Below are 13,820 nucleotides of genomic sequence, written 5' to 3' on the forward strand. Positions count from 1 at the left end.
TGGACTTGGCCCAGCTGCTTCAGCTCCCTTCCCTTTCTCCAGGTACAAACCATTCATAGGGCAGTCCAAAGAACTGAACATATTTGAAATATGAAGAGAGGACATATTTGATATGGAGAAAGATGCAATAGTCATCCACAAGAATGTGAGAGACTATCAGAAGGAGTAGGGATCAGCTTTGTCCAGTTTGGCCCCAGAGGGGAAGAGGAGGAGTTGAAAAAAGACAAATGTCAATTATTTCCTTAAAAGTTTAATAATGCAGGGGCAGCTAGGGTGACACAGTGGATAGAGCACCTTGAGTAAGTCACTTAACCTCATTGCCTTGCAAGCCCCCACCCCAAAAAAAAGGAAAAGGAAAAAGATCTATAATGCAAAGGACTGCTTCCAAGCTGGACAAGAAGCAGGCTCTGGGAGACATCTCTGCCTACAATAGGAATTTGGAGTGGGTGGTCTGTGAAGGCCCTTCCAGGTCTAAATGGTTCTCCAAGAATCTCCTCTTGGTTGCTTGGTTGGTTTTTAAAGACTGTTTTTGTATGTGATGAAAATACTTCTGATTCTACTACAGCAGGATAACTCAGATCTATCCCCTGGGTCACCCATAGGTGCTCTCTTGTTACAAAGAAAATGGATTTGTAAAATGAAGGCTGAGGTCAGAGTTCAGCCTGGGACCCATGGCAAGGCTTGGTCTGGAACTGGATTCAGGAAATAATTCTGCCTATGATCCCTGGGTTGGGGAGTTGGGGAGGAGGCCCTTGGTACCAAGTTAAGAGACCTGGGTTCTCATTGCCCAAATAACCGTGTGACTTTGGTGAAGCTATTTAAACCTTCTGAACTTAATTTGTTAGTGAATGAATGAATGAATGAATGAATGAATGAATGAATGACAAAGCTTTTGGGAAGTGCCTCATATGGACCAAGCACTGTGCCAGACTGCAGTAGATACAAACCAAGCCCTCAGGGAGCTTATAGGGGAACCAGGGAGCATGTGTGTGGTGACATGGTTGGAAATAGTCCTAAGGGCCCTGGAGGCCTGGTGCCAGGCAAGCTAAGGGGAGAGCCCACTCCTCAGGATGGCTCAAGGACTACTTATGTCATGGAGGCCACGTTTCATTGGGAGAGGGAAGAAGAGGATGAAAACAATGAGGATGGGGGCAACATGTCCTCCTGGGTTGGCTGACTGCCCTTCATAGGGTTTCAATCTGGATAAGGCCCTAGCAACCAATTATTCTGAGTCCCTCATTTTACAGATGGGAAAACTGAGGCCCAAAAAAGTTGAATTAACTTGTCTGAGGTCACAAGTATGTAACAGAACCAGGATTAGAATCCAAATTCTCTTCCAGCATTCTTATACAGGGCTGTTTCTTTCTGGAGATGTCTATCAGCCAAAATATTGATTCTAGGGGGAAGAGAAAGGGACAGAAGATAGCTTGCTCCTCCTATTGGCCTGAGCCTCCTGCCTGGCTGCCTTTGGGCAGGCTCTGGCCAGGGTGCCCCAACCCCCTTTCCCTTCCTCTCCAGCCCCTTCCTCACACCCTGAGGCCCCCTCCATGAATCAGAGGCTTGGTTGGAAGCCCAGCTTTGACATCTCCTGCCAAACAATGCCAGAGAGGCCCCCTGCCCCAAGGCCATTGACTAAGCAGGAGCCCAGGAGGGTGATGACTAAGACTGGTGAGCTAGAGAGGGGAGCCTTGGAGACAGACACTAACAGCTTTGGACAGGAGTGGGTGTTCCCACCCTCCTATCTGGGGAGTGATCTCCTGCTAGAGGGAGTCCTGCTCTTGGCTGGTCAGCCTTCCAAGTAGGCCCCACTGCCCAGCGCCATTTCAGGAGGGAAGGACAGGCCCCCAGGGAAATGGAGCTGGCCCTTAATCCCTCCTGCCAGCCTGGATCTCCATGCACATGGGTCATCGCCCATGGGTCCCGGCAGTCAGACAAAGGGATGCCCTCCCCACCTAACCTCTCCCCCCAGAGCGGTCACTTGGAAGCCATTTGGGCCCCATGAGAAAGGGGCCGGCGGGTCCTTGTGGCATGGGCTGCTTAGCCGAATCACGTTCGGCCCAGGGCTTGTGAAAAGAGGGACCCAGCCAGGCTGAAAAGGAGGATTAGTCCCCTGCCCCCTGCCCCTGCCTGTTGGAGCCCAGGGGGAGCCTGCCTGATTGGCCTCATAGCTCTCTGAGTAAAAACTAGAGAGTGGGCCTGGCCCCCAACCAAACCTCCAACATCAGACATTTCAGACACAGGATCCAGGGACCAGGGGCAGGAGCACGCAGACTGGAGGGAACACTGTGGGCCCAAGACCCCTCTTTGGTGGGACACCTCCCCTCTCAACTCCCACACTTCAGACCTTCCCCAGGAAAAACAAGAGTCAAACAAGACTATTCCTGTACCTCCTAAGGGACAGAGGAATGGAATCCCTGCTGACCTTTAGTGAAGTGAGAAGGGTTCCAGGATGGCATCCCTGCTGCTGTTCTCTCCCTAGCTGATTCTCATCCTTCCATTAAAGAATCAGTTCTTGGAGTTAAGCACTGTTTTCTCCTGGAGCCTTGAAAAAGACAGTCACATATCCTTGGAGAAGGGAAGGCAGATATTTTTAATAACAGGCTCCAGAAAGACCAGGATACCTCCAGAAGTCCTCTCACCCATCCTCTTGTCTCCATGCTCACCAAACCTGAAAGCTACAAACTCAATTCTCCACTTCTCAGAGTTAATTACTCAGCCAATAATCATTTAGTAAGTGTTCACACGATCATGAATTTAGTACTGAGAGAGATTTTTGAGGTCCTTACTTTCCCAAAGAGGAAAGTTTCCTTGAAGGAAGTGATCTGCCCAAGATCACCCAGTAGTAGATGATAGAGGCAACATTTGAACACAGAACCCATGTTCTGTCCAGTTTCCAGTTCCATTGTCCCTCAGCCCTTCCTCCTCCCTGAGAACTGATTTCAAAGCAATCATCCTATGAAATCTCCTTCCATTGATCACATTAGGCCCCATGGGGGGGGGGATGAAAAGCATTTTCAGGGTCCCAGAAAGCAGTCTCTTGTGAAAATGATCTTTGTCACAGATTCAGAAGTGGGGTGGAGGGGGTTACAAGAGACACTGGGAAGGACAATCAGGAGAGCCAATCATAAAATTTTCATTGTAAATATTTATTCCTTAGAAATTACACAATCAGATAGATACACACACACACACACACACACACACACACACACACACACACCCCTATTAGATATTATTGATTGAGTCTAGACTTAATAAAGTGATGGGGAAATTGATAAAAATGCAGATTAAACTTAAAAATGTGCCAAATCCAGTGAGCTGATTGTTACACATTCATCACTTACTCCATCTATATCCCCACTCAGTGGTCTTTCTGCCCAAGACTTCTAGTATAGAGGGGTTGTCTCTCTCCCTCTCTAGTCTATCCCACTTTTTTTAAGAAATCTCTCCTTACAGCACATCTAAATCTGCCTTTCACAACTTCTATCCACTTCTCTTACTTCTTCTCTCTGTGGCAAAGCTGAACAAAGCCAAACCCTTGTTTACATGATGTTCCCCTGAATCTTCATTGGGCTAACCTTGCCTAGTTCTTTCATCTGACCTTAATATAAGGTAAACTTGTGATCCTTCCCCAGATTGTATTGCCCTCCTCTGGATATCCGCCAATTTGTCAATGTCCTTTTCAGATTGTGGTGCCTAATCCTCTAACTGGGTATTGGTGGAAGGTGGAGGACAGAGGGACCACCCCCAGGTGTAGAAGCAATGCCTATTTTAACAGTTAGGTTAGATGTTTTTTGATTGCTGTATCATACTATTGGCTTCAATTGGATGGACAATCCACTAAGACCCTCAGATCTTTTTCATATGCCCCCATTTTGTATTTGTAAAGTTGATTTTTTTTGAGTCCAAGTACAATATTTTACATTTATCCCTGTTAATTTCATAGGCTTAGATTCATCCCAATGTGCCCTGCCATTCCATTGGTTAGTTATCTCTTTCAGATTCTTCGATCTTCAGATTTGATAAGCATGCCATCTCCTCATACCTTTATCTAAGTTACTGATCAACAGGTCAAAATAACATGGTGTGAAAGACAGATTCCTAGGGTACTTCACTGGAGACCTCCTTCCAAGTTGACATAGAACCATTTAATGACTTTGCATCCATCCAGTCATCTAGAAAATAAGATAAGTTAATTATCTAGCAAGAAGGCAGTTTAATCAATGGAAAATTCAAGTGTTTCAGTGGTACTCAATGAATATTACAGACTTAGAGCTATGACTCGATGCAGGGATCCCAAGAGTCATCAGCAATGAGGGAAAGAATTACAGACATAGACAAAAGCATGGGGATGAGGAATATCATGTTAGGATGTAAGGATATCATGTAATGAACATCAAGTAAGACAGTTTCATTTGAATATATAGTATATGATGAGACATAATGTGAAATAATCCTGCAAATCTGGTTTGAAAATTGATTGTGAAGATTTTAAAATGACAATTGCAAAAGTTTGCATTTTTTCCTAGAGACAATAGGAAGACACTGATGTTTCTTGAATCAGTCAGGCAGTAATGCTTTAGAATAGTATGGCAAGAACTAGACATAAACCCACATTTCATACCCTATACCAAAATAAGGCCAAAATTGGAATAGAATTTAGACATAGAGTGTGACAGCATAGACCAATTAACAGATCAAGAAATATATTATCTGGCCTAGGTGGCATAATAGATAAAGCACCGGCCTTGGAGTCAGGAGTACCTGGGTTCAAATCCAGTCTCAGACACTTAATAATTACCTAGCTGTGTGACCTTGGGCAAGCCACTTAACCCTATCTGCCTTGCAAAAAACCCTAAAAACAAAAATACATTATCTGTCAGATTCATGGAAAGGAGAGAAATTTAGGATCAAATATAAAAATAGAGGACATTATAAATCGCAAAATGGATGATTTTGGCTATGTTAAATTAAAAAGTTTTTGCATTAATAAAACCAATGCTGCCAACATTAGAAGGAAAACAGAAAGATGGAAAACAATTTTCATAACTACAGGTTCTGATAAAGGTCTCATTCCTAAAATATATTGAGAATTGAACCAAATTTATACAATTGCAAGTCATTTCTCAGTTGATAAATAGTCAAAGAAACAGGCAGTTTTCAAATGAAGAAATTAAATCATTATTGATTAGAGAATTGCAAATTAAAACAACTATGAGGTACCACCTTATATCTATCAGATTGGCTAAGATGACAAAAAGGGAAAATGATCATTGTTGGAGAGGTTGTGGGAAGATTGGGATATTAATGAACTGTGGATGGAGTTGTAAACTAATCCATCCATTCTGGAGAGTAATATGGAACTGTGCCCAAAGAGCAATAAAACTGTTCATTTTTGACCCACTTTGACCCAACAATATGAATACTAGGTATATATCCAGAAGAAATCATAAAAAATGGGAAAAGTTCAACATGTTCCAAAACATTCATAGCAGCTCTTTTTGTAGTGCCAAATAATTGGAAATTGAGGGGATGCCCCTCAACTGGGAAATGACTGAACAAGTTATGGTACATGAAAGTTATGAAGTGCTATTATTCTATAAGAAACCATGAATGGTCATACTGTAGAGAAGCATGGAAAGAACTACATCAACTGATGCTGAGAGAATGCAGCAGAACCAAGAGAATATTGTACACATTAACAAAAATATGAATTAATCAACCTTGGTAGATGCAGCTCCTCTTAGCAGTTCAGAGAGCTAAGACAGCCCTGGGAGACCTGTTATGGATATTGCCATGCACATTCAGACAAAGGAAAAAAGAAAATGAAACAAAACAAAAAACAAAACAAAGAAAACAAATTATAGAATCCAAATGAACACTATCTTCACTTTTAAAAAATTTCTCTTATGTTTATCTTTTCTATCTCATGTTTTCTTTCTTTTCCCTTAGTCCTAATTACTCATATAGAAAATGACTAATATGTAAACATATTAAACACAAATGTACATGTAAAAAAAAACAAGAAAAATATTTCCTTGGTCCAGGTACACAGATGTGCCTTTGTCAATGTTTATTGATCTATCATATTTATTAACTAGGCTATTTGAGGGGCAGTTAGATGGTGCAGTGGATAGATCACTGGCCCGGGAGTCAGGAGGACCTGCATTCAAAGCCGACCTCAGACACTTAATAATTACCTAGCTGTGTGGCCTTGGGCAAGCCACTTAACCCCTTTGCCTTGCAAAAAACCTAAAAAACAAACAAACAAACAAAGAAAAACAAATAAGAAAGTTGGGTTTATAATAGGGGTCCAATGCATATATAGACCTTCCTTGGCTGATACATTCTCTCTATGGGGAAGATGCCATTCTAGAATTATGAAAACATGAAAGGAAAGAGAACAGGGAGTATTTGTAGATTGTCCAGAATATTTCTCTGGTGAAGGGTGGGCTCTTTGAATGGCCTCAGAGACATACAAAAAAGTCTGCCACCTTCATCTACTTTTTCATGGCCTCTCTTTGCTTCATTCCCATCAGAAGGCATTTGTTTATGCCTCCACTGATGGTGTCTGGTGAGAGACAAGTAAAGCAAGGCCTTGGGACCTCCTACTTTCCCAGTAAATAGGAGTTGTTATTTGGCCTTTTCACTTGTTCTTTTTCCTCTTAGGTGAAGGGAGCATAATTCCTAACACTGTGGATTTTAAAAAATCAAGAAAAGAAGCCACAGACATTTGGAAGTCAGAGTCTGGGTTGGGTTTTACAATCACCAAAGTATTAACAAGATGCGGAACAAGATGTAATCTTCAGAAATGCCACCGAGGACCCCAGCCCAATGGCAAGTTTCAACCAGAATTCATGCCATATCAAGACATGAACTTGGAAGGATCACTACTATGTAGAAACTGAGTTGAGTTTGGGGTCTCCTGTCCCCAGAGATCAAGGTGGTATAGGAGAATATGTCCCAGAAAATGTATGAAATGCCTGAACATTTGTTCTTGCTATGTCTTTGAAGTAAATATCTCTTTGCCAAAACTAATCGATGTTAAGTGGTTAAATGGAACTGCGATGTTAGTCTCAGGGCCATAATAATTGAGCAAATATAGCTGATGAGGGCAGAGAAGAGTCACTTCAACATCTCAGCGTTAGCCCCTGGAACCCGGAAAGGAACCACAGCTGAACTGGCTATGGGAGAAGAGGCTAGAATGTAAATGCTACAGGTTAAAGAGGAGAAAGACTAGATTCAGATAAAGAGGGCAAAGTGAGAGAAGAGAAGATTTCATTCCAGAAAGTTGTTTAAATAGCTTGGATGGTAGTGGCTAGATCTGCAGAATCACAGAAATTATAAATTATTATGAATTATAATTATAAAAATTATATAGTATTACATAATTATATTATAAATTCTAAATTATTAGCCATATAGTCCAATCACTATCTAGAAAGAATCACTTCTAAAATGGGTCTGGACTTTTCTGCAAGACTTCCAAGAAGAGAGACTCACCACCCATCAAGATAGCCCATTTCATTTCTGATGATTATCTCTGATTTATAGGAGATGGGTCTGGATACAGGGAGATCCAGCACCCTGGACTAGTCACTTAACCCTGATTGCCTCAGTTTCCTCTTGTGTAAAATAAACTGAAGAAGGAAATGGCAAAACACTCCAGTTTCTCTGCCAAGAGATGGGGTCACAAAAAAATCTGACATGACTAAAATGAATGAACAAGAACAGAACTTGTTTGTACATTGCTGTTTGTATGTTGTCTCTCTCCTTAGACTGAGAGTTCCGACTCTTCCATTGCTTATTATACTGTCTAACATACAGTAAGTGCTTAATATATATTTGCCATCTTGGCTATATTGATTTAAATATGGAGGGTTTTTATCAGATTCTTCACAGAATGTCTTTACGTCTTCATCTTTAGCAAGCAATGTGTCATCATCTACAATTATCTTTATGGTTATCTCTTAGCCTTCATGTTAGCTTCTCTTTACATCTGTTGTTTTGTCCCACTTAGGATATAATTTCTATTACAGCATAGATGGTCTTTCTAGCTTGTATTTCTGTCCTCAGAGCTTAGTTCACTAGTGTGTGTCATAGAATGTTAAATTCTTTTCCATTCATTCATTTATTCATTCATTAGTATTATACTAAAAGGTAAGTGGATATCCCAGGAAATAATGCTTCTCGCCACTTTTGGATTCTGAAAAATCCTACTTTGCCAACTCCAACCTTTGCCTCTCTAAGGGGAGGTATCTGAGAGCCAGGAGGAAAAGGAGAAGGAACTGTGAACCATCCTTCCACTGAGTTACCCCTTCCTTCTTACGCTAGAGCAAAATTGCCAAGAAAAAGGATGGGATTTAGCTCCACCAACATGTCTACTCAATGGTCCTTGGATGAGAATCTTCCAAGGATCTAAGCAGTCAAATTCAAGTTTATAGATGGTCTAAAAACAGGCTGATTTTTAACCTTTTCTGTCCCCTTCCCCCCCCCCCATACACTGCCATTGTTACCATGGAAAAGAGAGTCACATAAGATGGACCATTGAGATTTGTTATAATCCTAAATTTTATCATTAATAAATATGTAAAGTGCTTTGTTATACAAATATTACAGGGGCGGCTAGGTGGCTCAGTGGATAAGAGCACCTGCCCTGGAGTCAGAAGTACCTGAGTTCAAATCCAACCTCAGACACTTAATAATGACCTAGCTGTGTGGCCTTGGGCAAGTCACTTATCCCCATTGACTTGCAAAAACCTAAAACAAAAGAAAAAAAAAAGAAAAAAAAGAAATATTACGTACTGCTCTTATTTCTCCTTCAACTTCCCCTCCTGCTTCTTTCTCTCCTCATTGCTGCTGCTGCTGCTGCTGCTGCTGCTGCTGCTACTAAAATTTCGGAAACTATGTACATGGAAGGATGGATAACAAGGAGGTCAGACTCAAGAGCCAAAACAATCCGGATTAAATCCAGCCTAAAACTTTGAGGAAACTAATATGATGAACTTTTTTAGAGCTGGATGTAAAATAAAAGTCATAAAATGAGATGAAAATGAGAGATGAAAGCTTGATTTCCAAACATCTCACTTGGGAATATTAGAAAACATCTGGAAGATAGTGATGAAGACAGTGAGAGACTGGAGACCATGTTGTTGTTCTGTTCTAACTCTTCCTGACCCCATTTGGAGTTTTCTTGCCAAAGATACAGAAGCAGCATGCCATTTCCCTTTACAACTCATTTTACAGATGAGGAAACTGAGGCAAATGGGGTTGTGACTTGCCAGGGTCACACAGCTAGCAAGTGTCTGAGGTTGGATTTGAACTCAGGTCTTCCTGACTCCATACATGCATCTCTTTGCATCAAGTAGCCTTCACAATGATAATAGCTAATATTTATTAAATGCTTTACAATTATTATCTCATTTGAACCTTCCAGTAATCTGGGAGGTATATTCTTTTATTGTGCCCATTTTAGAGATGAATAAACTGAGGTAAACAGAGGTAAAGTGACTTGCCCAGGGTCACATAGCTAGCAAGGGTCTAGGTTGGATTGTTTGTCTTTCTTTGTATCCTCTGACTTTAGCACAGGGCCTGGGACATGGTAAGCCTTTTAAAAAAAAATGTTTGTTGACTGATTGATCAATTGATTCTGCCTGGGAAGAGAAAGTTCAGAAAACACATGTTGGATTCATTCAAGTATATGAAGGGCCGTCATGCAGAAGAGGCATTCCATTCATTCTGCTTGGCCTGAGAGGGCAGAACCAGGAACAATCAGGGAAGCTGCAAAGAGACAGATCTAAACTTGGTGTCAGGACAACCTTGTTAACAATTAGATGGAAGCCCAGAATGGAAGGCCCTGCCGTGGGAACTGGGAGGTTTCCCAGCACTGGGTGGCTCCTTGTTTGGGTGCTCTGGGGTTTCTCTAACTCAGTGATTCAGTGGACCCTCACACTGTTCCCAAACTGACCCCTGACCCATGGTTTGGGATGGTTTGGGGCAGCTCCTCCCAGCAGCTGCAGACACAATTCTTCATAGCACCCACAAGACCAGGGAAGTGAGAACCACCAGCACAAATGTGCCAATGATGCCACAACCATCGTACTGTTACATTTTATTCAAGTCTCCCAAATTCCAGGGGTAGGAGACAGGGAGAAAGAAAGGAAAGAGCAGATCAGGGTGGCATGATCACCTCTCCACATCTCATCAAAACAAGATCCAGACAAGTTCAATGACTCACTCAAGATCATACAACCAGAGCGGACCATGGCCGGCCAGGCTGCCCTGGCGCCCATCTTCCAGGTGGGCGAGGACCGCCAGCCCTCCTGGGCCGAGGCACCGGCCGGCTATGACGGGTCCAACATGCACCTACAGATCCTGGGCAAGCTGGTGATGGAGCACTGGGAGACCCCCTACATGCACTTGCTGGCCGCTGCCTCCGCCCAAGGGGGAAGGGTCCTGGAGGTCGGCTTTGAAATGGCCATTTCGGCCAGCAAAGTGCAAGAAGCCAAAATCCAGGAGCATTGGATCGTTGAGTGCAATGATGGCGTCTTCCAGCGGCTTCAGGAGTGGGCCCAGCATCAGCCCCATAAGGTTGTCCCCTTGAAAGGCTTGTGGGAAGAGGTGGTGCCCAATCTGCCTGATAGACATTTTGATGGAATTCCATATGACACCTATCCCCTCTCTGAGGAGACCTGGCATACCCATCAATTCAACTTCATCAAGGCTCATGCTTTCCACCTGCTGAAGCCTGGGGGTGTCCTCACTTATTGCAATCTCACGTCCTGGGGAGAACTGCTGAAGACCAAGTACATGGATATCAAAAAGATGTTTGAGGAGACCCAGATTGCAGCCCTGGTGGAGGCAGGTTTCAAGAAAGAGAATATCAGCACTACTGTGATGGACCTAGTGCCCTGCTACTACTCCTTCCCCGAGATGATCACCCCAACAGTCATCAAACACTGAAGATGCCAGTTCTATCTTCCTACCAGGCTGACCCTGGACTGGGGGCACCAGGGACTCTAGCCTGCTAGGTAGATCCCAGACAACATATTAACAGCACTTGACAGAGGAACTTGACACAAGAAGAGAGGCAGAGAGTAAGCAGGGGATCGAGGGACTCTCTAGGCCTGTCTCCTGACTCAAGGCCCCAAGGGTAGTAAAGAGGCTTCTGTTTTAATCCAACAAAAGCATATTAAGCTCTGGGCTGAGCCCAATGCTAGATGTTAAGGTTTAGGATTTTTCTCTTTTGATTTGTCTACCATCTTAGTCCTTGAAAGCCACTCAGGGCCTTAATTTGTTTCATTTGTAGAAAAGGTACATGTACCTGCTTGACAGAAAAGTTAATAATTAGGCTACCTATATGGAATGTTCTTCACCAAAAGTCTCTCTGAGGAATTGTTTTAAGGAAATAGTCTTCCCCTTTTATGTAGGGCTTATCAAATGCTCAAAATGGTGCTGGAGAAGTCCAGAGAAGTCTAGAGCTTGGCCCCTTAGCTTTGAGGGGTTTATACCCCATTTTAGACAGAGTATTGCTAATTCAATAGTGAGTCTAGGGGTCAAATGCTCCTATTATGAGGTTTCCCCTCATTGGAGGGCTTTAAAGAGTCAACATCTACTTGTTGGGGATGGGATTCCTGTTGAGATGATAGCTGAATTAGATTGGGTGGCTTCTGGGGTCTCCATAGCACCCCTTGGGATCAGGGAAAATGTTTTTCTTTCTTTGTAGCCTCAGAGTGTAGCACAGTGCCTGATACTTAATGCTTAATACTTTCTTGTGTGGCCAGTTAACCCCTTTCCTTTGAGATGGGCGGAGCAAAGAGTAGCCCCATGTTATAGATGGTAGAGAGGCATTGGATCTACTAGAGAAGACCCAGATTCTTGTCTCACTTCTGGTGTGCACTGGTGTGACTCTGGGCAAGTCACAGAGCCTGGTTCCTCAGAGAATCTTCTTCAGATTAAGCTGCAGATCTGCATTGGTACAGGAAAGTTCTTCATTGGGGTGTCCCCTTTCATCGCTAAAGTCAAAAGTTCAGTCCCCTTCCCTTTATAAGTGAAAAAACTGAGAAGTGATTTGTTCTTAGACACTAAAGTTGGAGTTGGGATGTGAACTCGGGTCTTGAGTCCCAGAGGCTGAGGGACTCTAGGCTCCAGCAAGTTCCACCATCCCATTTGTTCTCTTTCAGTCTGTTTCCCTATGAAAATCCATTTGAAAGTCTTAATTTTTACTAATACACTATGAGGTCCCCCTCCATCTTTTATTCAGATTTTGGTGCTCTTCAGACCAGGTGCTCTACTGGGGTGGCAGAGGTCCTGTGGGGGAAGGGAAGGCCTTGTATTTTCTCAGTTGTAGCAGAAAACCTGCTGTTAAAATAATAAAGCAATTCTGACCTCAAAAAAAAAAAGATCACACAACCAAGGAATGCTGTTTCTTCTCCAGCATTCTCCTCATACTCCCAGCCCTCACTATTGCTTCTAGGGCCAGATGTGTGCCTCTCTTCTCCTTTAACCCTTTTTATGTCCCATTCATCCTTCCATCTATCTACCAACTCATCTGTTTCTATCTATCCGATCACCTATCGTCTATCTATCCATTCATCTACTTATCTAACTAGCCATCTAAGAATCTATCTACCTATTATATGTTTATCCATCCATTTTTTCATGTAGTCCTCCATCTATACATCTATCTATCCATATATTTTATCTATTTGTATATATATATATATATATCCATTAATCTATATTTTTTCATGTGTATATCCATCCATTTGTCCATCTGTTTATTCATCCATTCAGATAGCTATCCATCTATCAATACATATATCCATCTATCTGTCTATCCAGCCATCATCTTTCCCACTGAAACTATTCAATTCAAGGTTACCAACAGCCTTTGATTTATTCAATCCAAAAGACTTTCTTCATCTTCTTCCTTCCTGACTTCTCTGTGACATTTGACCCTTTGGACAACCTGAATTGTTTTCTCCTGAGATTTTTCAACAAAGTTCCACTACTTTCCTCATCTCTACGTGCCTTCTCTCTTCTTTGGTGATCTCTTCTTTTTAGTTTCAATTCAACTTTTTAGTTTCAAACCATGCAATATTTCCTTGCCTCAGGAGATGGGCAAAACCCTCACATCTCCCAAGTCTATGCAGGTCTGGATCACTCTTGCACCACTGAACTGGGAGGCTTATATATTCCTATCCAATCCTAGTTCTTCTCCTGAGATGACAGGACATCTGCCTGGTAGAAACATCTAACTCTCTTGTCATATGAGAATCTTAAACTCAACCTGCCTAAAACATTATCTGTTCTTCAAACCTCCCCCTCTTAACACTCTTATTTCATCAAGGATACCACTAGTTTTCCAATTACCCAAGTTCCCAATTTGGAACAGCCTTGAACTCTTCCTTCTCCCTCACCCCACAACTAGCCAGTGAATCAACAAGGCTTCTTCTGCAATATCTCTCCATAGAGCTTAGAACATACCCAACTTTTCAAGTTGGGGATCCTGAAAACAGAAAAGATGGTGATAAAATTTCCCAGATACTCATTTTGAACTGATAATTATCTTAGAACCTAGAAGAGAGACTGTCAAAGCTGGGGGAGTTCTCAGAGCTTAGACTAAAAGAGTATAAGTGAAACAAGAACTCATAATACAGATTAGAGAATGTCAGAGGTGGAAGGGGTCTTAGAAAAGAGACTCTCAGAGTTGGGGGGGGGGGGGACTTAGGAACATAGAACACAGAGAATTGGAAAGGATTATATGACATAGAGTGTGGAATGACAAACCTGAGAGGGACCACAGAATGTTCAAGTTG

The 13,820-nt window shown here is 42.4% G+C and overlaps 1 pseudogene; it reads left to right on the forward strand.

The window, feature by feature from the left end:
• The first annotated feature begins 10,263 nt into the window (after window positions 1–10,263).
• Window positions 10,264–10,962, forward strand: LOC141510954 (guanidinoacetate N-methyltransferase pseudogene; annotated as a pseudogene).
• The last annotated feature ends 2,858 nt before the right edge of the window (window positions 10,963–13,820 follow it).

This window comes from Macrotis lagotis, chromosome 2, assembly GCF_037893015.1.
Source record: "Macrotis lagotis isolate mMagLag1 chromosome 2, bilby.v1.9.chrom.fasta, whole genome shotgun sequence".
NCBI classification, from domain to species: domain Eukaryota; kingdom Metazoa; phylum Chordata; class Mammalia; order Peramelemorphia; family Peramelidae; genus Macrotis; species Macrotis lagotis.